The sequence below is a fragment of the Heterocephalus glaber genome, unplaced genomic scaffold (assembly GCF_053883595.1).
Source record: "Heterocephalus glaber isolate CG9 unplaced genomic scaffold, H.glaber_assembly_v1.0 deba00001479, whole genome shotgun sequence".
Lineage (NCBI taxonomy): Eukaryota > Metazoa > Chordata > Mammalia > Rodentia > Bathyergidae > Heterocephalus > Heterocephalus glaber.
The window spans coordinates 5,735,029-5,757,788 of record NW_028258316.1 but is presented as its reverse complement, the minus strand read 5'-3'; the positions used below and the strand labels follow the sequence as shown (position 1 = coordinate 5,757,788).

Here is a 22,760-nt window from a genome sequence, read left to right as displayed (position 1 = left end):
TGTCTTTTACTCTAATAATTTTTTTTGGAGGGTCTCTCTATGTAGTTCAGACTGGCCTTGAACTTACTATATAGCCCAGGCTGACCTTGAACTCACAGCGATCCTCCTGCCTCAGCCTCCTGAGTGCTGAGATTACAGGCATGCACCACCATGCTTGAGGTTACTCTAATTCATTTTTTAAAATGTAAACATTTACTGTATTTGTCCCTGTATGTATCAATCTGCATGGAATGCCTAGGCCAACTGAGGCTGGGGGTCTGGTCTGTAGCAGCCCACCACGCAGCAGTGAACATTTCTATGGCTTTGGAAGGGAGAAAACTGGGGGCTACCAGCAACTCTGCCACAACACTGACTGTAAGGACTATGGAACCCTGTCTCATTTTCCACACTAAAGAATATGATTATTCATTATAGTATTTGCAGATGACATGATACTCTGCATACAAGACCACAAAAACACCACCAAAAGACTTCTAGATTTCATAACCAAATTCAGTGGTGTGGCTGATACAAAGTCAATACTCAAAAATCAACAGCATTCCTGTACACAAATAACAAACTCAAGGAGAGAGAAATTAGGGAAACAATCCCTTCCACAATAGCATCCAAAAAAAATGAAATACCTAGTAATCACTCTAACAAAGAAGTAAGAGACTTTTACATGGACAACTATGAAAACTTTTTTCCTCTGAAAAAGGAGATTGAAGAGGATAGCAGAAAATGGAAAGATATCCCTTGTTCTTGGGTAGGAAGAACCAATATGGTGAAAATGTCCATACTTCCAAAATTATTATACAGACTCAATGCAATCCCAATCAAAATTCCAGTAGCATATCTCACAGAATTAGAGAAAACAAGCCATTTGGAACCAGAAGGGACCTAGAATAGCAAAGGCAATTCTGGCAACATGGGCAAGGCTGTGGGCATCACAATCCCTGAGTTGAAATTATGCTACAAAGCTACTGTGATAAAAACAGCATGGAAGTGGCAAAGAAACAGGCCCAAGGGTCAGGGGAACAGATTAGAAGATGCAGAAACAACTCCAAACACACTCAGCCAACTATCTTTGACAAAGGAGCTAAGCAACTTCACTGGAAGAAAGATAGCCTCTTTAATAAATGGTGCTGCAGGGCCGGGGATTTAGCGCAGTGTTGCCACCACCTGCCTCACAAGCGCAAGGTCCTGAGTTCGATCCTTGGTATTGGAAAAAAAAAAATGGAGCTGGAAAAACTGGCTTTCCACATACCAAAGATTAAAACCAAATCCCTATTTTTCATGATCCACTAAACTAAAATGGAAGTGGATCAAAAATGTAGGGCCAGGGACTTGGCTCAGTGGTTCCACCACCTGCCTCGAAAGCATAAGGTCCTGAGTTTGATCTCTAGTACCAAAAAAAAAAAGTAAATATTAAGGGCTGGGGATTTAGCTCAGTGGTGCTACGCCTGCCTCACAAGCAGAAGGTGCTGAGTTCAATCCCCAGCCTGGGGTGGGGGGGTCTAAATATTAAAATAGAAACACTAAATCTGCTGGAATATAGAATAAGTAGAACTCTTGAAGACACTGATGAACAAAACCCCAATCACACAGGAAATATCACATAGAATCAACAACTGGGACCTCATCTTATTAAAAAGCTTTTGCACAGCAAAAGAAACCACCGACAGAGTGAAGAGACAACCCACAAGAAAAATATTTTGCCAACCGTTCCTCAGACAAAGGAATAATATTTAGAATATATAAAGAATTCAAAAAACTCCACCCCCCCATTTAAAGACCCAATCCAAATATGGCCATCTGAAATAAAGACACTCCTCAGATAAAGAAGTAGAAATGGCAAATAAATATATGAAAAAATGCTCAACATCACTGGTCATTCAAGAGATGCAAATTAGGGCTGGGGATTTAGTTCAGTGGTTCCACCCCTGCCTCGAAAGTGCAAGGACCTGAGTTCGATTTCTGGTACAAAAAAAAAAAGAGATGTAAATTAAAACAACACTGAGTCTGGGGATTTAGCTCAGTGGTTCTGGCGCCTGCCTTGCAAGCGCAAGGTTCCGAGTTCAATCCCCAGTACCAAAAAAATAAAATAAATAAAAAAATAAATAAAACAACACTGAGATTCCATCTCACTCCAGGAAAAAAAGGTTATTGTCAAGAAATCAGGGGGCCGGGGATTTATCTCAGTGGTTTCACTGCCTGCCTCACAAGCAGAAGGACCCAAGTTCAATCCCCGGTACCAAAAAAAAAAACAACAAAAAACCCCCCAAGAAATCGGGTACCAGGGATTTAGCTCAGTGGTTCCACCGCCTGCCACCTGTCCCTCAAGCGCAAGGTCCCGCCCCAGTACAGAAAGAAAGAAAGAAAGAAAGAAAGAAAGAAAGAAAGAAAGAAAGAAAGAATCAACCAACAACAAATGCTGGCGGGGCTATGGGGGAAAAGGAACCCTTCTCCACTGTCAGCAGGAGTCCAGACTGGTGCAACCACTGTGGAAATCAGTATGGAGATACCTCAAAGAACTAGGGCTAGAGGTCCCATTTGACCCAGCTATTCCCCTACTGGGTATCTTCCCAAAAGAATTAAAAGCATCATACCTCAGCAGTATATGCACACCCATGTGTATAACAGGACACTTTGTAATAGTTTGTAAATCCTGGAAACAGCTCAAATGCTCATCAACCACCACTGATGAATGGATAAAGAAGATGTGGGGTTTTTTACTTGTTTTTTTGCTTTTTTGGTATGGGGGATTGAACTCGGAACCTTACGCTTGAGAGGCAGGTGGCGGAACCACTGAGCTAAATCTCCGGGGTGATGTGGGGTTTTTTTGTTTTGTTTTGTTTTTTTGGTACCAGGGATCGAACTCAGGTCCTTGCGTTTGCATAGCAGGCGTGGAAACCACTGAGCTAAATCCCCGGCCCAGATGTGGGTTTTTTTAATACAATGGAGTACTACTCTACCATAAAGAAGGATGAGCTTGAGACATTTCTAGCTAAATGAATGCACCTTGAGACCATACTCTTTTTTTTTTTTTGGTACCGGGGATTGAGCGCAGGTCCTTGAGCTTTCACAGCAGGTGGCGAAACCACTGAGCTAAATCCCTGGCCTGAGACCATACTCTTAAGTGAAATAAATCGGGCACACATGTTTAAATACCACATTGTTAGGGCCAGGGACTTAGCTCAGTGGTTCCACCACCTGCCTCGCAAGAGCAAGGCCCCGAGTTCGATCTCTGGTACCAAAAAAAATTAGTGATAAATACCACTTTGTCTCTCTGGTGTGAGAAATCGAAAGTGGAAATAAGGACTAAAATGTACAATAGATATTGGGAAAAGGAAAGAAAATGTTCAATGGGAATGGGAACAAGGGAGGAGGAGGGAGAAATGAAAGAAGGGACCAAAAAAAAAGTGAAAATGGAAAAAACAAAGCTTCCGTACATGGGGGGGCGGGGCCGGAAGTACCATGTACAGGAACAAATTTCCTATGATGAGTGTTATCATGATGTATGCCTAAAATGTGCCAGTAAATATTCTGTTATAAAAAATTTTTTTAGAGCTGGGAATTTAGCTCAGTGGTTTTGCCGCCTGTTACACAAGCGCAAGGACCCGAGTTTGATCCCCGGTACAAAAAAAAAAAAATTTTTTTAAGAATATGACTACTGCCACGTGAGGGGGGCACACGCCTGTATTGCAGCTATTGGAGAGGCTGTGGCAGGAAGATCACAAGTTTGAGGCCCATTTGGGCAGCATCGTGAGATCCTGTCTCGAAATCAGATTTTTTAAACAGCTGAGGCTAAGGGTCAACGGTAGAGTGCTCCCTAGCATGCGTGAGGCCCCAGGTTCAATCCCCGCAGTGAAGAAAAAGATTAAACCAAGAAGGAAATAGGTCTAGGCGAAAAAACAAAACAAGCAAACAACGGCCCGGGAGAGGGCGAGGCACCGGGGGCCTTATGTTCAGTCTGCAAAATGACAAACGCTCAGTGCGAGTTTCTGCAGAAGTGTGAAACTGCACCTAAAATCAAGGGGTTTCATCCAGAGCCCAGGAAGGAAGCCAAGACTTCCACAGAAGGGGAGGCGGTTCCGGGGCCGCGGGGGGAATCGGCCCATCGCTGGGCTGTGGGCCTGCGCAGTAGCTGCCTGTTAAAAACAAAGAGGCGGGTGGCCGGCGATTTAGCTCAGTGGTTTCAAAGCCTGCTGCTCAAGCTCAAGGACCCGAGTTGATCCCCGGTACCAAAAAAACCCAAACAAAAAATAAAGAGGCGGGGTCGGGGATGTAGCTCCGCCCACCGCACCAGCCTTTCAAGAGCAAGGTCCTGAGTTCGACCCTGGGATCTTGCAGGGCTCCCCCAGGTGGGAGCAGGGAGAGTGAGGCTTGGGGACCAAGGTCACCGCACTCACACTTTGTCCTGGGCGCTCTGGTTTCCTCGCCCTCCGAGCGTCGCGGGGCACAGAGAAGGGGGGCTGCCCTGGCCCACGGAGCGCCCCTTGATAACCAGGACAGAAGCTTCTGGACCCCGCTCCCCTCCACTCCACACCCCCAACCCTGAAAGCAGGGGAGCCCCAGCTCCTCAGTTTCGCACCGAAAAACCTGGGCTGGGTAGCTGTCCTGGGCCTTCGGTCCACGGCGGGGGTCCGGCCTTCACGCACTCATTCCGCCCAGGCTGGGGGCCCTTGCACCCCGCACTAGGGGTTGGGCCACAGCGTGGAGAGAGCCCCCCTGGAGCCAGTTTCGGGCCGGGGTCTACAGGGCCGTTCTTTGAGGCCCCTTCCAAAAGGCGAAAGGGGAAAGCAGGGCTTGGAGAGAGGCGACGTGCCCCAGAGGCCCTCATTTTACTGTTTATTTTTGGTGAATTTAATCCTCCGGCCTCTCTCACAACTACATTTCCAAAATGTCTTGAATAGCACCGCGGATGGAAACCCAGCGCCACTTTTCCGGGCTGTCACTCGCGCAGCTGCAAAGCTCTGGAAACCTTCATTCATTAAGCTCCGATTAAACAGTTCCTAGTGACCAAAATATATTTTCCAAAGTGCATTCACCCGGCGCCTGCCGTCGCGGCAGCAGATAGACAGGCGGAGGCGTAAGAAAGTGGGGTCCCTCTGGGAGGCCGCAGGGATGCAGGCTTGAGGACCCGCAAGCTCCGGTTGGTCTCCCAGGCTTTGGCCCTGATGCCTCCCTCCTGGGAGGCCCTTTAGAAAGCCGAACTTCCATGGCCTCGGGGCTCTGGCAGGGGTCTGGGGTGCCCCGCCCCAGGAAGCGCCCCCAGGCCAGGCTCTGTGGCTCCCGCTTGGGAACTAAGGTGACCAACAAGCATCCAGGGCCCGAAGGCCAGGTGAGGTGGAGAAGCGCTCAGGCCCTTCCATCTGTGTTGACGCCCGTGGCCCCGCATTTCCCATGGTGCTGGGGGACGAGGTGGGGGTGCTGGGTGGCGGAACAGAGGGTTCCCACCAGGCTGCCGGATGTCACAGACCGGAAGAGGTAAGGAGGGGCGGCCAGGGGCCAGGGACCCGGGCATCTGAGTGGCAGGGACAGAGGGAGTTTGTTGTCAGCAGCGGCCACTTGATGGAATTGGTGGAGAGGGGTGATTTTCTTTGTTTTGAGACAGGGTGTTGCTATGGAGCCCAGGCTGGCCTTGAACTCATGGTGATCCTCCTGCCTCAGCCTCCTGAGTGCTGGGATCATAGGAGTGCTCCCCCATGCCCAGCCAAGAGGGGTGATTTTTAAAATACTGGTTTATTTTCTTCAATAGTCATTGACTTAGTTTTTTTCTTCTTTGTCAGTAAACTGATCATTTGTATTTTTCTACAAATTCTCCTTTTCATTTATGATTCTTAAAACTAGCTTTGTGCTGGGCATGGGGGCGCACACCTATAATCCCAGCACTTGGGAGGCTGAATCAGAAGGATTATTGTGAGTTCAAGGCCAGCCAGGGCTACATAGTGAGTTCAAGATAAGCCTGAACTACATGGTGAGACCCTGTCTCAAGAAACCAAAAGACTGTAGCTTCATCCTTTCATTCTTTTTCTTTCTTTCAGCCATACTAGGGATTGAACCCAGGAACACTAAGGTACACCCCTACCTTTTTTATTTTGAGACAGAGTTGTTAAGTTGCTCAGGTTCGCTTCAAAGTTGAGATCTGCCTGCCTCAGCCTCCTGGGTAGCTGTGATTACCAGTATGTGCCCCAGTGCCTGGCTCTTTTTTCTTTCTTATTATTAATATTTGTGCCTTTCTTTTTCATTGCCTTGATTAACTTGCTTGTTTGTGTGTTTTATTTGTCTTTTCAAAGAACCAACTTTCGGCTTTGTTGCTCATTCCGTAATTGTTGATTTCCTTTCCGTTCATATTCTTATCTTTATTGTTTACTTCCTCCCACTATTTTTAAACTTTCTTCTGTTGAAAGCTTTGCTTATGTATGTTTAAGTCATTCCTGTTTGAGAGCAAATGCGTTTAAGGCTCCGTGTTTCTCCATAAATGTCATTTTAGTTGTGTTCTACACATTTTGTTTTGCATTTGTTTCTTTCTCATACCATCAGATATTTCATAATTTCCATTGTGATTTCAGTTCATGTCTTTGGAGGGGCTCAGTAACTAACTTTCCTTTCCCTTCCTGGATTCTGACCTGAGATGAGACAAAGATTCATCAGCAGCCAGGACCAGAAAAGAAAATAACTGTCTTTCAAAAAAAAACTGATACAAAGTTGGAGGATGAGGGTCATTGCGACAGCCAGTGAACTCTTTCTTCTTTTCTTTCTCCTTTCTCCCCCACCCCTCTCCTTTCCTTCCTTCCTTCCCTCCTTCCTTCCTTCCTTCCTTCCTTTCTGAGTCAGGGTCTCCATATGTAGCACAGCCTGGCCTCGAACTCATGATGATCCTCTTGCCTCAGGCTCTGAGTGCTGGGATTACAGGCGTGTGGCCAGTGGGTTTCTTCATTCTGAAAAGAGCATTTGGCAGCCTTAACCCCTCCGAAGTGCTGCAGGTGTTGGGGTGGAAGGACCCTGCTGTGGGCAGCTCACTCCCAAGAGAGAAAGGGGGCATAAACCATGCATACCAACCAGGTTAAGTCAGCCTTTGCCTCCTGGGTAAGGGCAAAATGGGGAGAGGCTGAGTGTGTTGCAGGAATTCAGCTCCCTTGACATGCAAGGATACACCAGGAGCAGGAAAGAAACGTTCCCACAACAGTTTCCTCTTGAACCTCTGGGGGAGACAGGAGTACTCTTGCTAGTTGTCAAAGGTATATTTGTTTTATTCCACCTTTATATATACATACAAGGGTCTATTTCTGGATTCCTTATCCTGTCCTATTGATTTATTGTTTGTCCTTAGGCCAACATCTCACATCCTGATTACTGTAGCATTTTATTAAGTCTGGAAAAATAATCCTTGAAAAGTAAGCCCTGTCATTTTTATTATTTATAAATTAAAAGGTAGGGTCCTGAGGCCCGAGGTGTTGGGGAAGAACTTCTGGGTGGGGGCAGGTCCCGCGCTTTCCCCATCCTCAGTTTCCCTGTGGATTATAGGATCTGAGCCCCCTCCGACGCCCATCCCTGAGACCTTTTCATGGACTCCACTCCTGAGCAGTGTGGCCGGGAAAATCACCAGAGGAAGTCTGGGAAATGGGTGCATCCCCCAGGATGGCGGAACAGGGCCTCTGGGATGCCTAGCACCTGATCCCCTCCTTGGTCCCCAGGGAGGTGGCTCTGAGCTCCCCACCCCTGGTGCGCATCCCGAAGGAGTAGATGTGTCCCCATCCCAGGACTGCAGGAGACCCCGTCTCCGGGGTCACGGCAAATGGTGAGGACTCAGATGGTGCCAGCTGTCACACTGTGATTCTCTGCGGGCTCTGGGGTTTAGGACATCTTGATGCTCAGAGACAGAACCTCCTCAGGCTCCCACCCCGACCTCAAGGCCCAGATGCCACACAAGAAACCCACCCCCAGCCAGTCACACAGAGGGCGGCGAGTTCCAGGCTCCAGAGCCAAGGGTCAGCATGGTGTGAACTTTCCCACTGAGCAGGTGCTGGGTGCACTGGCCAAGGGCTACTGGCCTCAGCTCCTTCCATCCTCTGCGCAGAGCCCCGAGCTGAGCCCAGGAGGCCACACCTGCTACTCTGACAGCTGGGCCCAATGAGCTTCAGACACACACCTGCAGCCAATTGTGGTGGTGCACACCTATAATCCCAGCATCCTGGGAGGCTGAGGCAGGAGGATCACAAGTTGTATCTCAAACTGCCGGGCACCTGGGAAATTTAGTGAAATCCTATATCAAAATGAAAGATTTTTATAAAGGGTTGGGACCAGGTGTGGTGGCCCACAACTGTAATCCAGCACTCAGGAGGCTGAGGCAGGAGGATCACCACGAGTTCCAGTCAGCTTGGGCTACACAGTGAGTTCAAGGCCAGCCTGGACTACATAAGCAAGACCTTGTCTCAAAAAACAAAACAAAAAAACCCAAAAAACCAAACAAAAAAAGAAAGAAAAAGGGTTGAAGATATAGTTCAGGGCAAAAGCCCTGGGTTCAATCCCCAGTACAATAAAAACCAAGACCACACATTCCCAAGTTCCCCATACCCCCCAAAAATTAAATAAATAAATCAAACAAGACCACACAACACACTTGCCCAAGGACACACTCAGCCAGGTTGCACAAGCGCAGAATTCAAGCTCAATCACGGTTCTAATCTCCTCACTGGCAGCCTCCAGTCTACCCACCCAGCCTGAGCTGCTTCTGGTCAGCCCAGCCTCCTTCCTGGCCCAGGGTTCAGTGAGAGACAGACAGAGATGGAGGGCAGGAAAACAGGGGAGGCAGGCTGAGATCCCCAGGGCCAGAGTTTGACCCTTCCCTATCCCAGGGCCTAGACAGACGCAAGGGTGGTGGAGAAGGCAATAGGGAGCCATAGATGGTCCAGCGGCAGTGGGAGTGACACACTGCAGAGGGGCGAAGGGACGCTGCTTGCAACTGGGTGCCGGGCAGGCGGGGCGGCCCAGGAGGGGAGGTGGGGTGGAGGCCAGTGGAACCCCCCACCCCCTACCCCAGCTGGAGCAACGCGACCCGCCACAGGCAGCCACTGGCCTTCTTGGGGACAAGGGGTAGGGCCTGCGGGATGGCCGGACACTAGGGTCTGGGGAGAGGGACTCTCCCTCGAGCTGGGAAGGCGAGCAGCTGCCCGGCCTCCAAGGCCGAGCCCCGCATCTGTCCCCGAGGGCCCGCCCCGCCCACCCCTCCCCACAGCCCCGCCCACCCCTCCCCACAGCCCCGCCCACCCCTCCCCACAGCCCCGCCTATCTCCGACAGCCCCTCCCCTTCCTCGCCTAGCCTCACCCTGTTCATCCCCCCGCCTACTCCCGCCCAGGCCCCGCCCCTTCCCTCGCCCCGCCCCGCCCACCACCCGCAGCCCCCGCCCCTGCCGGGGAGGTGCCTACCCATCTGCACCGCCCCTCACTCCACCCACCCCCACGTCCATGTCGCCCCTGCTGTCGGGTGTGTGTGTGTGTCCGGGTGTCCGTACCCCCACCCACACCCCGCTTCCCTCCGTCCTCCCGGGGAGCAAGAATAGAAGACGAGGGCCGCGCACCCCTGGTCGCCCTGCCCCACAGTTCCCAGGGGTCTCAGGGGCGCCCGCCAAGCAGATCTGAAGCTGGGCTCCATGGGTGACTTTCGGGCAGGGGTCCCCGAAATCCTAGGAGGGATCCAAAGGTTTCCAGGTTTTTTCCGAGAGCGCCGTGGTGGAGAAAGGCTGAAGCCTGGCCTGGCCCGCCTGATGCCTTCGGAAGTCACCTGCAGCCCGTGTGCCGAGGCTTGTTGGGGCAACCAGCGACCTGCGAGGGATGAGCGGATCCTTACAGGAGCCGGGAAGGGCCAGGGAGCGAGGGAGCCGGGAAGGGCCAGGGAGCGAGGGTCCCACAGGGGCCGCAGTGTCCGGACCCATGGGGCACTGGCACCTACCAGCCCTGCACACCCAATTCCACAACTTGCCTTTCAGGTGGGAACCTTCCCCTCCTGTCCCCAGCAAACAGTGCTCAAAACACGGCTCAGGAGGAGGGGGTCCCCCACTGCACCCTACCTTTCACTAAAGCAGCAGAGCTCAGAGGCACCCAAAGATAGTTTATGAGAGTTTTGAGCCTATGATTGCCCTGTGGATGAACAGTAGCAAGTGTTTATTGGGCATTTACTGTGTGGCAGCAGTGTGCCGGGCCATTTCTGTCCGTTCTCTTCCTGCCTTTGTTAATCATCACTTGTCCAAGCCCAGCTCTTTCGAAACACTATGCCAGTCTCGGGAACAGGAGACAGAGAGGCCCTGATCCTCAGGGAGCTCTCAGTTGGAGGAAAAGAGGACACATGAATTAAGACTAAATGCAGAGGGGCAGAAGATTTAGCTCAGTGGTTGTTGCTGCCTGCCCCGAAAGCCCAAGGTCCTGAGTTTGATCCCCGGTTCAAAAAAAAAAAAAAAAAAAAAGACTAAATGCAGAGCCAGGGGTGGTGGCACACGCCTGTGATCCCAGCACTCAGGAGGCTGAGGCAGGACGATCACCAGGAGTTCAAAGCCAGCCTGGACTACATAGTGAGATCCTGTCTCAAAAAACAAACAAACAAAAAAACCTGGTTGGGTGGATACCAATAGTGTGCCCACTTTACGGATTAGGAAACTGAGGCTCAGGAAAGTGAAACTCCTTGCTTGGCATCACTCCTGTAAGTCAGGGCAGAGCAAGCTCCAAACTCAGACCTCCTTCTCCTTTGCCTTCCTGCTCCATCCTGGGTTCACAGGCCCTCCATGGGGACAGGAGTTGTACCACCACACTCCACTAAATTGGGGGCCTTAAAATGGGGAGATGATCCTGGATTATCCGAGTGAGTCCCAGGTGTCATCACTGGGGTCCTTGTAAGAGGATTGAAGAGAGATGAGGAAAGGCTGATGGGGAGAGGGATGGGGCCATGAGCCCAGAACTGCTGGCAGCCCGTGGAAGCCGGAAGTGGCAGGCAATGAATGGACCCGGGAGCCTCAGAGGGAACTGCAGGGCACCCCACAAGTCAGCGCAGGACAGAACAGTGACCTAGTGCATTCCTGGGCCTTGAAGTGCCCCGCCCTTTTTATTTTTTTACTTTGAGAAAGGGTCTAAGTTGCCTAGGCTGGGCTCCAACTCACCATCCTCCTGCCTTAGCATCCTGAGCAGCTGGATAACAGGTGTGCGCTACCTACATCTTAAACACCCTCATCTCATGCACTCCCCATGCTAGAATTTGAAGCACACATGGATATGGGAGGAGCTCCATACTGGAGCGGGAAGGGGACATGATGGGAATTGGCCAGTTGGTTCCCTTCTAGTCCTGGAAGCCTCTTTGTGCCCTGAGGGAGGAACCAGCCCCGTGGAACTCACCTGTGTTCTGCTCCCCCCTACCCCAGGGCCTTGGCACAAGCTGTCACCCCTCCTCACCCTCTCCCAGTCTTTCTCCCTTTCTCCCTTCCTCCCCCATCTTTGTCCTCATACATGGCCCCTTGACTTGGGTTTCTTTCCCAACTTTGGTAGCATCTGCTGTCATTTGCTACCCTGGGCTTTTTCCTTGTGGAGGCCCCAGCAGAGCTTCCTGTGCATGGAAGGCTGATTCTTTTGTTGCAGGTTTCCCAGTGCCCAGCCCTGGGTGACAGGTGGTCAAGCAGACCTTTGTGGGTGCTCTGTAGCTGTTGGGCAGTGGGAACCCTGCTGGGCTGAGCAGTGCAACTCCCCCGGTGGGGGCTGCTCCTCTGGTGAGCCTGACTAGAGAGGCTACGCCGTGAGTTCAAGGCCAGCCTCATCCTGGACTACAGAGTGAAACCCCATCTCAGAAAACAGAGAGAGGGATCACAGCCATTTACCAACTGTCAAATACACCCAGACAAAGTATTAGCGACCAGGCCAGGCACAGGGTGGCCCCCGATCCCCCACAGCCTGGCCAGGGTCCCCGGTGGCTTTGGTGCAGCCAGGCCCAGAGCAGCACACCAGCCCGCGCCCTTCTGAGAAAATAACATCTCCCTGAGGCCTGCACCACTGGGGTCGTCCCTGTGCCCTTCCTCCCAGCTCCTGCCCTCCCAGGTAGGGCCAGGTGGGCAGGGCCTGCCCGAGGGAAGTCACAGTGGCCAGTGGCTCAGCACCAGGCTGTAACGGGAGCCTGGGCAGTGGCTTTGGCTTCCTCCGGGCAGGCAGGCGGGCTCCTTGGGTGTGGAATGCAGCCTGGGGGCAGGGAGTGTAACAAAAGGCGAAACCCGCTTTGGAATCAGTTTCCTGCCTCCCTGGTGCCCAGCAGCAGTCCGTGGGGCAAGGTGAGGACCGGGCTGTCCTGAGAACCCCCTGGGGCTCCGCAGCCAGAAGCTGTGGGAGCCCGGAGCCCAGCACAGGACCCTAGTCCTCCGTCCCTCGCCACCACCATGCCACCCCCAGGCCACCTACACTGCACACCAGGCTTCCCGCCCCAACCCCGGAGGCAGGCCAGCGGCTGTGGACTAGCTGCGGGTGGGGTGGTGACTCCAGGATGGACAGGAAGGAGGCCAGGCCAGGCCAGGCTGCTGAGCCTCTGAGCCGGACAACAAGGCGGGGACATTAGGGCCCCTTCCACCTTCAGACTCCTCCCTGGGTGATGGGAAGTGCAGGCTAGGTCCCCCTTTCTTGTGACACTGGGAGTTGAACCCAGGGCCTTTCCACTTAGCCACATCCCCAGCCCTTTTTATTTTGAGACAAGATCTCCCTAAATCGATCAATTGCCCCTGCTGGGTTTGAATTTGGTATCCTCCTGTCTCAGCCTCCCAGAGTGCTGGGATGACAGGCGTGCACAGTTTCGGGACCCTTTTAAGGAGACCCAGGGACAGTGTTTCTCCCTTTGTGTGAATATGGTCACTCACACACAGTAGCACACATGTGACATGTGATACAATTTTTTTGGTTTTTTGGCGGTACCGGAGATCAAACTCAGGACCTTGCGCTTGGGAGGCAGCCATTGAGCCTAAATCCCCAGGGCTAGATAGAAATATTATGGGCAGTCAGACAGGGCTGGGCCCTCGAAGAAGTCAGTGCAGAAGAACGGGTCACACGGGTCACACCTGCGGCTGGAGGTGGAGGCGCATTCCTGGAAGGCCAGGCCAGGCCAGAAGATAAAAATGAAATCACCACACCCACACACTCCCCCAAAGGCTGAATGAAAATGACTGATATTCTAAACAGGCATCGCTCACCTTGGGTGGGGATGGCCCGGAAAGGGCCTTATTCTCCCTGTGCACACTTCCTGCTTCCCCATGGATCACTTACCCAAGCCACTGTACCTGGAGTCTCACTGGCTGACCAGAGTTTTGTCCCACCTTGAGCCCACCTCCTAATTTTTCTCTATACAATTTCTTTGAGAAGTGGGGTCTCCTGGGGAATTCACTTTTGAGGTCCCCTCCTGTCCCTCTCAGGCAGGAGGTGTCTAACCCTCAATAAATACTTCCTACTCTTAACTCCGCCGTTCCTAGCATTCATTCTTGGATTTTAGGAGGAACTCAAGGTATCCACCCCTAGATCCCTAACGGGTTGGGTGGTACATCTCTCTCCCCTACCTCATCCCTAGATCAGCCCCATCCACCCCTCCTCCCCCTCCCAGCCCCAGTCCCCACCTGCACCCTGATCCTAGCGCACAAGACCCCCCAACCCAGAGTGTCCCTCGCAGTGCAGGACCCCGCAGTCCCTGTGTCTCGGGGATATGTGGGTGCCCTCGCCCCTCACCCCTGGGCCCTGTCCTGTCCGCCCCATTCCTGCACTTCAGACTGGGAGTCACAATACAGTGACGGTGGGTGCAAACCCCCTTTGTAGAAGCCCTGGGCAGGGACAGGGACAGCTCCATGTCACTCACAGATCCCCCCAAGCAGGCTGGCAGGGCCTCAGGTGCCTGTGTCACCCCCCCACCCGCCGTCCCTGCCCCTCTCCCCTGGCCAGCCCTCCCCATCCTTCAGCCCCTCCAAGAGCCAGTTCTGGGGTCCAGGGGACCTCTGCTTGCTGTGTGACCCTGGGCAAGGCGCCTCCCTCTCTGAGCTTTGTTTCCTCGTCTATCAGCCAGAGATGTGATATCTGGAGCTGCTGGGAAGATTGGTGGTAATAAACACAACAAAAAGCCTGAACACTTAGCTAAGACTGTAAATCCAGCAGTCTAGGAGGCTGAGGCAGGAGGATCACCCGTTCCAGTCCAGCGTGGGCAATTTAGAGACTGAGAAAAACTCTACCTCAAAATTACTTTTTTTGTGTCCTTGGTTTTTTTTTTTTTTTGAGACAGGGTCTCCCTGTGCAGTCCAGGCTGGCCTTGAAATCACTGTGTGACCCACCGTGGCCTCGAACTCCCAGCGATCCTCCTGCCTCAGCCTCTCCAGTGCTGGGATTACAAGTATGTGCCATCACGCCCGGCTTCAAGATTAAAAACTGGAAAAAATAAAAATGAAAAAGGGCTGGGGCTGTAGGTCAGTGTAAAGGGCGGGGCGCGCTCTCTCCCAGGCCCCAGGGCCGCGCTGGTGCCCGGGCCAAGGGGCGCGGCCAGGTCGATGGATGGGGGCGGGGCCTCCTGCCCTCGCCCGGGTCCGCAGCCGCCTGCCCGCCCGCCCGCGAGGATCGATAACTCATTTCGCCGCCACGGCCGCCCCAGCTTCTCCCTGATAATTGAGCGGCGGCTGCGGCGCTGAGCGAAGCCCCTGCACGCGATCGATGGAGCCGCCCCGGGCGAGGGGAAGTGCGGTTCTCCCTCTCCGGCTCCCGCGGCTCCCTGAGCTCGGCCTCGGGCTTCCAAGGCACCGAGGGGGGCGGGGCGTGCACGGACGTCACTGCTGCCAGCTTTCTTGTTTTTTTGTTTTTGTTTTTTAAGACAAGGTCTCCCATACAGCTCAGGCCAGCCCTGAACTCTCAGCGATTCTCCTGCCTCAGCCTCCTGGATGCTGGAATTACAGGCGTGCACCACCAAGCGTGCCCAGCTTCCTCTCCGGGCTTTTCCAGATGCACTGGCTACCCCTGTTCTGACTTGGGGGAGCAAGGACCAAGATGTGACCAGGACCCCTGGGTTCCAATCTAGACTCCACCACGTCCCAGTGTGCCTCAGTTTCCCCATCTCCCCAAAGGGGTCTGGCATGGCCCCAGGCCCACAGAAGTGTTGCTGAGAACCAGTGAGGTGGCGTCTGAAGAAAGGCTCCGTGCACGTGGCTGTCCACGCACACCTCCTGTGCTCTGGGCACCGGGTCACCTAGGCCGGCGGGAGAGACAGGCGACAAACACTGTGAAGTCAACGCTGCGCACGGAGAGAACAGCAAGGTCAGTGGAGGAAGGGTGCAGCACTGCAGCCCCGGGCCCTGGGCCGGCGGCAGGGCGTCCGGAACTAACCTCGAGCCCTGCAGTGCTCTGTGAAGACACGCGTCCAAGGTCATCGGAAGCTGCCCAGTTGGCACGCTGAGGGGCAGAGAGAGCGAGCGGGGTGTGCGGGTGGGGGACTCCTAGGGGCTCCGAGGGGTGTGTCCTGATCCCTGCCTGGTGGGGCCTTGCCTCAGTTTCTCCATCTGCGCCGTGCAGCTGGCGGGGAGAGCGAGAGGAGGCGCTGCCAGCTTTCCTCCTGCACTTTCGGGTCCCAGCCCCGGAGGAGGAGGGGAGGGGAGGGGAGGGGAAGGGGAGGGGGAGGGGGAGGGGGAGGGGAGGGGGAGGGGGGGGAGCTCCTGATTCTGCAGGGGAGGAAAAGACCAAGTGGAGCTGGGGCTCCACCACCCAAAGGCGGCCTCAGTGAGGGCCATGGGGGGCTCACCCCAAAATTCCCGAACCCCCACCTTCCTTCTCTTTCAGGTACCGTCCAGCAAGCACTGGGTCCTGACTCAGGACTGGACTTGCCCGCTGTGTGACGCAGGCGGTCCCGGCCTTCTGTGTCCCTTGGCTGACCGAGGACGGTGTGTGGAGTCCCGTACTGCCCGGGAGAGGGTGGGCCTGGACTCAGCAGGGATGGGCTGAGGCCATCTCAGGACTCCCTCTGCCCCCCATAGAGGAGGGGGACAAGGAGGTGGCCGGGTGAGCCCCGGCAGGCCAACCCGAGTCCTGGCACCTGTCCTGAGGGAGGAGGGACTGTCAGGGGACCTTAGCATCCTGGGGTTGAGGGGCTCCGAGTCCCCCTATCCTGCCCTGTGGGTGGTCCCGCTCCCGCCATCTGCAGGGGGCTCCGGTGTAGCAGCTGCCCTGAGGTCATGGGGAGGGGGCTCCACCGGGCACAGGATGGGTCCCCAGACTCCAGGCCATGACCATGGGGCAGCCTTCTGGCCAGGGCCCAGCCCTGGGGCGTGGTGGTGCACACCTGTAACTCCAGTACTCGGGAGGCTGAGGCAGGAGAATCACCGAAAGTTCCAGGCCAGTCTGAGTTACATAGTGAGTTCAAGGCCAGCCTGGACTACATAGGGAGACCCTGTCTCAAAAAAAAGCAAAGTGGGGCCAGGGATTCAGTTGAGTGGTTCTGTGCCTGCCTCGAAAGCACAAAGGCCTAAGTTCGACCAAGGAAGGAAGGAAGGTACTCCAGCGTCCACGCTGGTGCAGTCAACACTGCCCACCTGTCCTGGCTTCTTTTCCTGCCTGCCCGACCCCTCGCTTGTGTGCCAGGAATGCACCCCCAAACCCCTTTCTTCCATACCTCCCTTCAGGGAACCCAGGCCGAAGCAGGTGTTCTGGGAGAAACTGTGTTCCCTGAATTCACACCCTGAAGCCCTGACCCCGGCCTTGGAACGGGGCAGTGTTTGGAGATTCAGCACTGCAGCCTGAGAGCGAGGTCCGCTCTCCCCGTCAGACTTGGGACCTCACCCCCAGTGGGTGTCATTAAGCAGTAAGGGGTGAGGCTCGGTCTTGGCCCCTCTGTGGGCTTGGCCTTCGGAGTGTGTTGGCCGTGCCTGGAATGGGAGGGAGAAGCAGCAGCCAGGAGCCAGGGGGAGGCACTGAGCCCACCCACACCTCGACCCCGGGGTCCTGAGAACATTGGCCCTGGCTGCAAAGAAACCACTGGGTCTATGGGGTCCTTGGTAGTTACTGCAGCAGCTCAGATACGGGGTCTTTGCTTGCTTTTTTTTTTTTTTGGTACCAGGGATTGAACTCAGGTCCTTGCGCTTGCGCAGCAGGTGGTGAAACCACTGAGCTAAATCCCCAGCCCCTGCTTGGTTTGTTTTTGAGACAGGGTCTCACTATGCAGTGTGGACTGACCTCGAACTCACTGTGTAGCCCAGACTGGCCTCGAACTCACAGGGATCCTCCTGCCTCAGCCTCCCAGAGGGCTGGGATCACAGGCGTGCGCCACCACGCCCAGCAACCCTGAGGCTTTTGAGAGGCCAAAGATGGACCCAGGGTCAGCAGCAGTCGGTAGCTGGGCTGGGCTGGAGCAGGAGTCTCGGACAGCGGAGTGTGGGCTGTGGACCTGGTGATCTCGGGGTCCCCTTGTCTGGCCCTCGGCCTCCTCCTCCTCCTCCTCTGGCCTTGTCTGCCTCTGTGGCCCCTCGCTTCCCCTTGGGCCTCTGCTGCTGCTGCTGCGCTGAGGTTTCCGGCTCATTCCTTCCCCTCCTGCCTTTGAAGGCTCCTCTGCTGCCAGCTACACACGCGCACACAGTCGGCTTTCTCGCCCATCCTCCCTGCTCCCTGCTGCACAGCAGCCTCCTGAGGCTTTCGGGGCTCCCCTGCAGCCCCCGTGCTCACACCCTAACACCCCCCCATGCTCCCTGGCAGCTCTGCCGGTGCAGGGGGCAGGGGGCCGGGCCAGCCGCCTCCCACTGGGGACCAGGAGCCAGGCTCAGCACCCTTCCTGGGAGCCACCAGGGCCAAGGGCTGGGGAGCGGGAGGTCCCTGACCCCACTGCCCCCACCCAGGAGCAGGCCCAGCCCCTCCATGCCTGTCCTGTGCACCCCCCCTGCTCAGCAGGGACCCTCAAAGACTGGTGGGGGGTGCAGGAAAGAGGGAAGGATCCAAGGAAAGGAGCCAGGGAAGGCGGGAGGGAGGAAGCGATGCTGCTGACACAGGCTCACTCACTCAGAGCAGTTGTGCTGCCTCACAGGGTCAGAGAGGCAGAGTAAGGTGCTCAGCGCAGCACAGCCCCAGCCTGGCTCTGACCGCCTGGGCCAGGCAGGGGGAGGGGGCAGGGGAGGAGCCGCCCCGAGACCCTGGTGACCCTGGCCAGGCTCGTCCCCTTCGGGCAGCCCGGGCTGAGGGGAAGGAAGTCGCCACTGTGCACCTGCTGGGCCGAAGAACCCACTGCTCAGCAGTCTGTGCCTCTACCCTCAGCCCCTCCAACCATGAGCTCCGCAGGTCCCTGTGTCTCTGTTGCCAGCCGCAGGGACACTGGCCTCTGGACACCGCCCTGCATGGAGCAGCCACCAGCCAGATCTGTCTCTCATTCATCACGGGAGCAAGTGGCCTGGGGTCAGGATGAGGGACAGCCACCCAGAGTGGCAGTCGGGCAAGGCTGCCTGGAGGAAACAAGGAGGGAAGAGAGCAGCTGGGGGTGAGGCCTGGACACCCAGGACCGGGCCCCAAAGGACCCCAGGGGCTGGCAGGGCCTTCTGCAGAGCCCTGCCCTGGGCTGGGGTCTGTGAGCGGGCAGGCATGGGAGTCACAGTGCACGCCACACACACAAAGCCTGTGCACACACCAGGGCGCAGCAGCGTGCACAGATAGATCTGCACACACACCTTCGGTGCACACCTGTGCCCACACCTGTGTCCTGTGCTGTTGCTCCCTGTGTTTGCAGGGGGGGAAGACTGAGGCTGGAGGGAGTTTAACAGCAGGGCTGGAGTCACCACCCAGGGCTCTGGGACCCTGGCTGCGAAGGACATTTTCAGGTTTCTGGAATCAACAGCCTCCTGCTCCCGCTCCCGGGCTGGCCTGGCTGGTGGGGCGGGGCTCCCTGGGGGCTAGGGGATGGAAAGTCCCAGGCAGGGCTCCTGAGGGGCCTGGTGGCCTTGTCACCACACACACTGCCTCCTCTTCCCGGATCACAGAGCTGGCTGAGAACTGGGAGAAGGGCTGATGAAGCCCCCTGCCTCAGTTTCCTGTGGCTGCTGTAAGTGGTGAACCCAAAGTGGCTTAAACAACACAAATGTGTTTCCTTACAACCTGGGGCTCAGGAGCCCAAGCTCAAGGTGTCCACAGGATGCACAGCTTCCAGGCCTCAGGGAAGGGGTCTCACGTCTGTTCTGGCCTCTCCAGCCCGCCTGCAGTCCTGGGCTTGTGGCCTCCTCCTCCTCCTCAAAGCCAATGGCCACCAGCACCTAGCTCAGGGCTGGGGCCTGAATGAGGCCAGCTTCTGTTGGAGGCTGGGTGCTTCTCAAAGAAAAGAGCTTTTCTAGCTCATGGTTTTGGAGGCTGAAAGCCCAAGATCAGATGGCACCTCCTGGGGCAGCACATGCGGAAGGGGTCGACAGAACAGTGGTGAAACAGGGACCCAGAAAGACGCAAGACTCGTGGCCGGGCTCTCAGGGAAAGTAGCCCTCCTGGGGAGGACACAAAGGAAGTCTTTGACCAGGCCCAAAGACACTTCCAGGAGCTGCATGCGGGGAGCCCTTCTGCCAGTCCCAATGACGGCCTCCTGCCCCCTTCCCAGGGGACGGCCATGGATTCCATGCAGTTGTTGAGCCCTCAGGGCAGGTTAGGAAGAGCTCAGGGTGCAGAGTACAGACCTGTGCCATGGGTCTTCATGGGGTCTCCCCTCTACCTAAAGACAGCCACATCCCTCCTGGATCCTGCAGAACTCACTGTGTGGCTCAGACTGGCCTTGAACTCAAACCAATCCCCCTGCCTCAGCCTCCTGAGTGCTGGGATTGCAGGCAAGCACCACCACACCCAGCCAATTTGCACATTTCATGGCCTGCCTGGGCTCCTCCCCAGCTGACCCCATTCTCCCCTGCCTTCCCTGCCCAGGGGCACGATGTCCACACTTTGATTATTGGAATAGAGCAGAGCCCTTAACCCAGGTATGCTGTGGACAGAATTCAGTGCAACCGGAAACACAGGAGGGAAGAACGTTCCTTCTCCTCCTCCACCAAGCTTTGACCACAGCAGAGCGTTTCATTCAGGGACCGACACACCCAGCGAGTCCAGTGGCCCATGGTCCCTGGGCCCCAATCCCAGGAGGAATCATCGCCACCTCGGGGTCACACCCTTTATTTCAGACCTTGGCTGGATCTCAGTGAAGCTTAATTAACAGACGCCTTCGTGTTATGTCGCAAGTGTGGGTTTTTACACCGCCTTGACAGCTGTACTTCCCATACTTGGCTTCCTGGGAACCCTATGTATTCGCCCTGCATTTCCACCCAGGACAGCTACACAGGTGTCACCAGATTCCCCAGAGATCCGTAGCAAAGACCCTATGAGCCTGCTGCAGAGAAGCCTGGGAGCATGGCTATGTGGGTAAGAAGTGGCCGTCAGGCTTCCCAGAGACACTGCGGGCTGGGCAGCGTCTGGCAGGGTGACAGGTTCCCCGCCAGGGGTGGGCAGGGAAGACAGCGGGGCCACCGGCTAGAGCCCAGGTCTTAAACCCAGACAGACCAGGGAAACATCTCAAAGCGCCCCAGGCAGAGCCACCCCTGGGGAGTGGGAAGTCGCTGGCCAGGAGACATCCTCCAGCTCCTGGGGGACCAGGCAAGAGCCTGCTCCTCCCACGGCAAGATCCCGGCCCCCAGGACCCTTGGGGGCCACCCTGGCTCTGCACTGCCTCAGTCCCAGTCCCTGACCCCCACCCCGGTTCCCTTGTGGGCACACGGACACACGAGCAAGCCCAGCTGGGACTGACCTTCATTCTACAGCCATGACACAGGGACAGAAAACACCTGCTCTGGGTCCTAGGATCAAAGCCCTCCTGCTGTGTACCAGCAGGATACTTTGGGCAGGCAATTTTTTTGTTTGTTTCTCTTTTGGCATTTTGAGGTAGGGTCTCCCTATGTAGTCCAGGCTGGCCTTGAACTTACAATGTAGCCCAAGCTGGCCTCAAACTCACAGTGATCCTCCTGCCTCAGCTCCCCTGGCTCGGCAAGTGATTTAATCCACTCTTCCTCACTCTCCCCTTGAGGGTAACTGGGAGGATTAAATACATAATTATGAAGTATTAGGCCCTGGGATTTAGCTCAGTGGCACCGAACCGCACCTGCCCAGCAAGCACAAGGCCATGAGTTCAATCCCCAGTACCAGAAAAAAAAAGAATTAAATACATGTCAAATATCATCTCGAGCTAAGAGTGGGCCCTGTGATACAGGATAGGTCTCCCCTAAGAATGGATCCCTAATTTTAAAAGGGCATATGGCTGCCAGGTCTAAAGACTACAATTCCCAGGATCCCTTGCAGCAAGGTGTGTGCACATGACCAAGTTCTGACCAGTGGTATGACAGCAGAAGTGGTTTGGCCCATTTCCTGGTAGTTTTCTTTAAATGACAGGGGTTGAAATCTCCCTTTTTTCTCCTTTGAACTGGCTAGAATGTGAGTAGAGAGGCTGGAGCTGGAGCAGCCATTTATGCACTGTGAAGCTGCAGCCCTGTGTGTCGAGTGGTGAAAAATTAGGTCCCCTATTAGACCTGGATTGCCTGTACTTCCTTGAGCAAGAAATAAATTTTTTCTTGTTTAAATCACTGTTATTTGAAGTCTGCCCTTTCTAAAGCATAACCCAGTGCTCTTTTTTTCTTTTTTCACGCTGGGGATGGAACCTAGGGCCTGCCACATGCCAGGTGTGTGCTGTCTACAACTGAGCTAACACCCCAGCCCCTGAATCTACCTTTTTTTTTTGGACAGGGTCTCACTATGTAGTTCAGGCTGGCCTCAAACTCAAAGAGATCCTCCTCCCTCAGCCTCCCTAGTGCTGGGATTACAGGTGTGCACCACGCCCAGCTTGAATCTGTTTTAACCGGGGCACAGTGATAAGGTACCTTTCAGGGACCTGTCTAGCTAGTGAGAGACAGTAACCATGTGAACAAAGCAGGGAATAACTGGTTGTGGGAAGTGCTGTAAAGAAAGTGAAAGGCTGGGGTGGAAACACTTCGTGGGGGTGGGAGGAGACTGCTGGGACCTCCCTCAATTTAGGGATCCTGTGGGTCAGTCAGAGCCCTGTCCTGCTCCTCCAAGCTCCCCCAAGTTCCCCCAGTCCCCTCCTGGCCATGGCTTTCAGCCCGAGCCACCTTCTGCAGAAAACCCTCCCTGGCGCTGTGGCTGTGCTGGGCCTTTGGCCTGGCTGACTGCGGTCCCACCTTCAAGGGGCAGTTTGGGGGGTGGGCTTTCTGGGGGCACCAGCTGGGAGCCCATGGGCAGAGACAGCAGCAGTGATAGAGATGCCCGGATAGAGATGGGGAGAAGGGCACCCCACTTTGTAACCTGGGGCCAGGAGGAGGCAGAGGACCTCTGCGGGGGATGGGCCAGGGCCATGCGGCTCCCTCCCCAGCTGCCCCTAGACTGGCCTGTCCCCCCCACCCCCTGGGGCTTATCAGCATCCCTTCCTGGGGCTCCCAAGTGCCACCTGAAGCTGTCCAACCTGGGACATGGCAGGATGCCCTCCAGGGCCAAGGAGGAGGCCACAAGCAAAGATGATGCCCCGACCTCCCAAGGGGAGCCAAGGGTGAGGCCAGGGAAAAAAAGAGGGAAGGGAGTTTCTGGCAGAAGGAACGACATGCATGGGAGGGCTGGAGAAGATGGCAGGGGATGGGGACCCCAAGGATTCTGTGCCCACCCAGCCTGGAAGGCCAAGATCACTGGTCTCCAGCCGGCTGGGGTGAGGCTCTGGCTGTGCCCAGAAGTTGCCACCCTCTCAA

The 22,760-nt window shown here is 55.3% G+C and overlaps 1 long non-coding RNA gene across 1 annotated transcript; it reads left to right on the top strand.

Moving 5' to 3' along the window:
• The first annotated feature begins 14,504 nt into the window (after positions 1-14,504).
• LOC101705025 (uncharacterized) lies at positions 14,505-21,587 on the top strand. The gene is made up of 2 exons (XR_002396528.2): positions 14,505-15,279; positions 15,799-21,587. It is a non-coding gene; the product is annotated as an uncharacterized LOC101705025 (long non-coding RNA).
• The last annotated feature ends 1,173 nt before the right edge of the window (positions 21,588-22,760 follow it).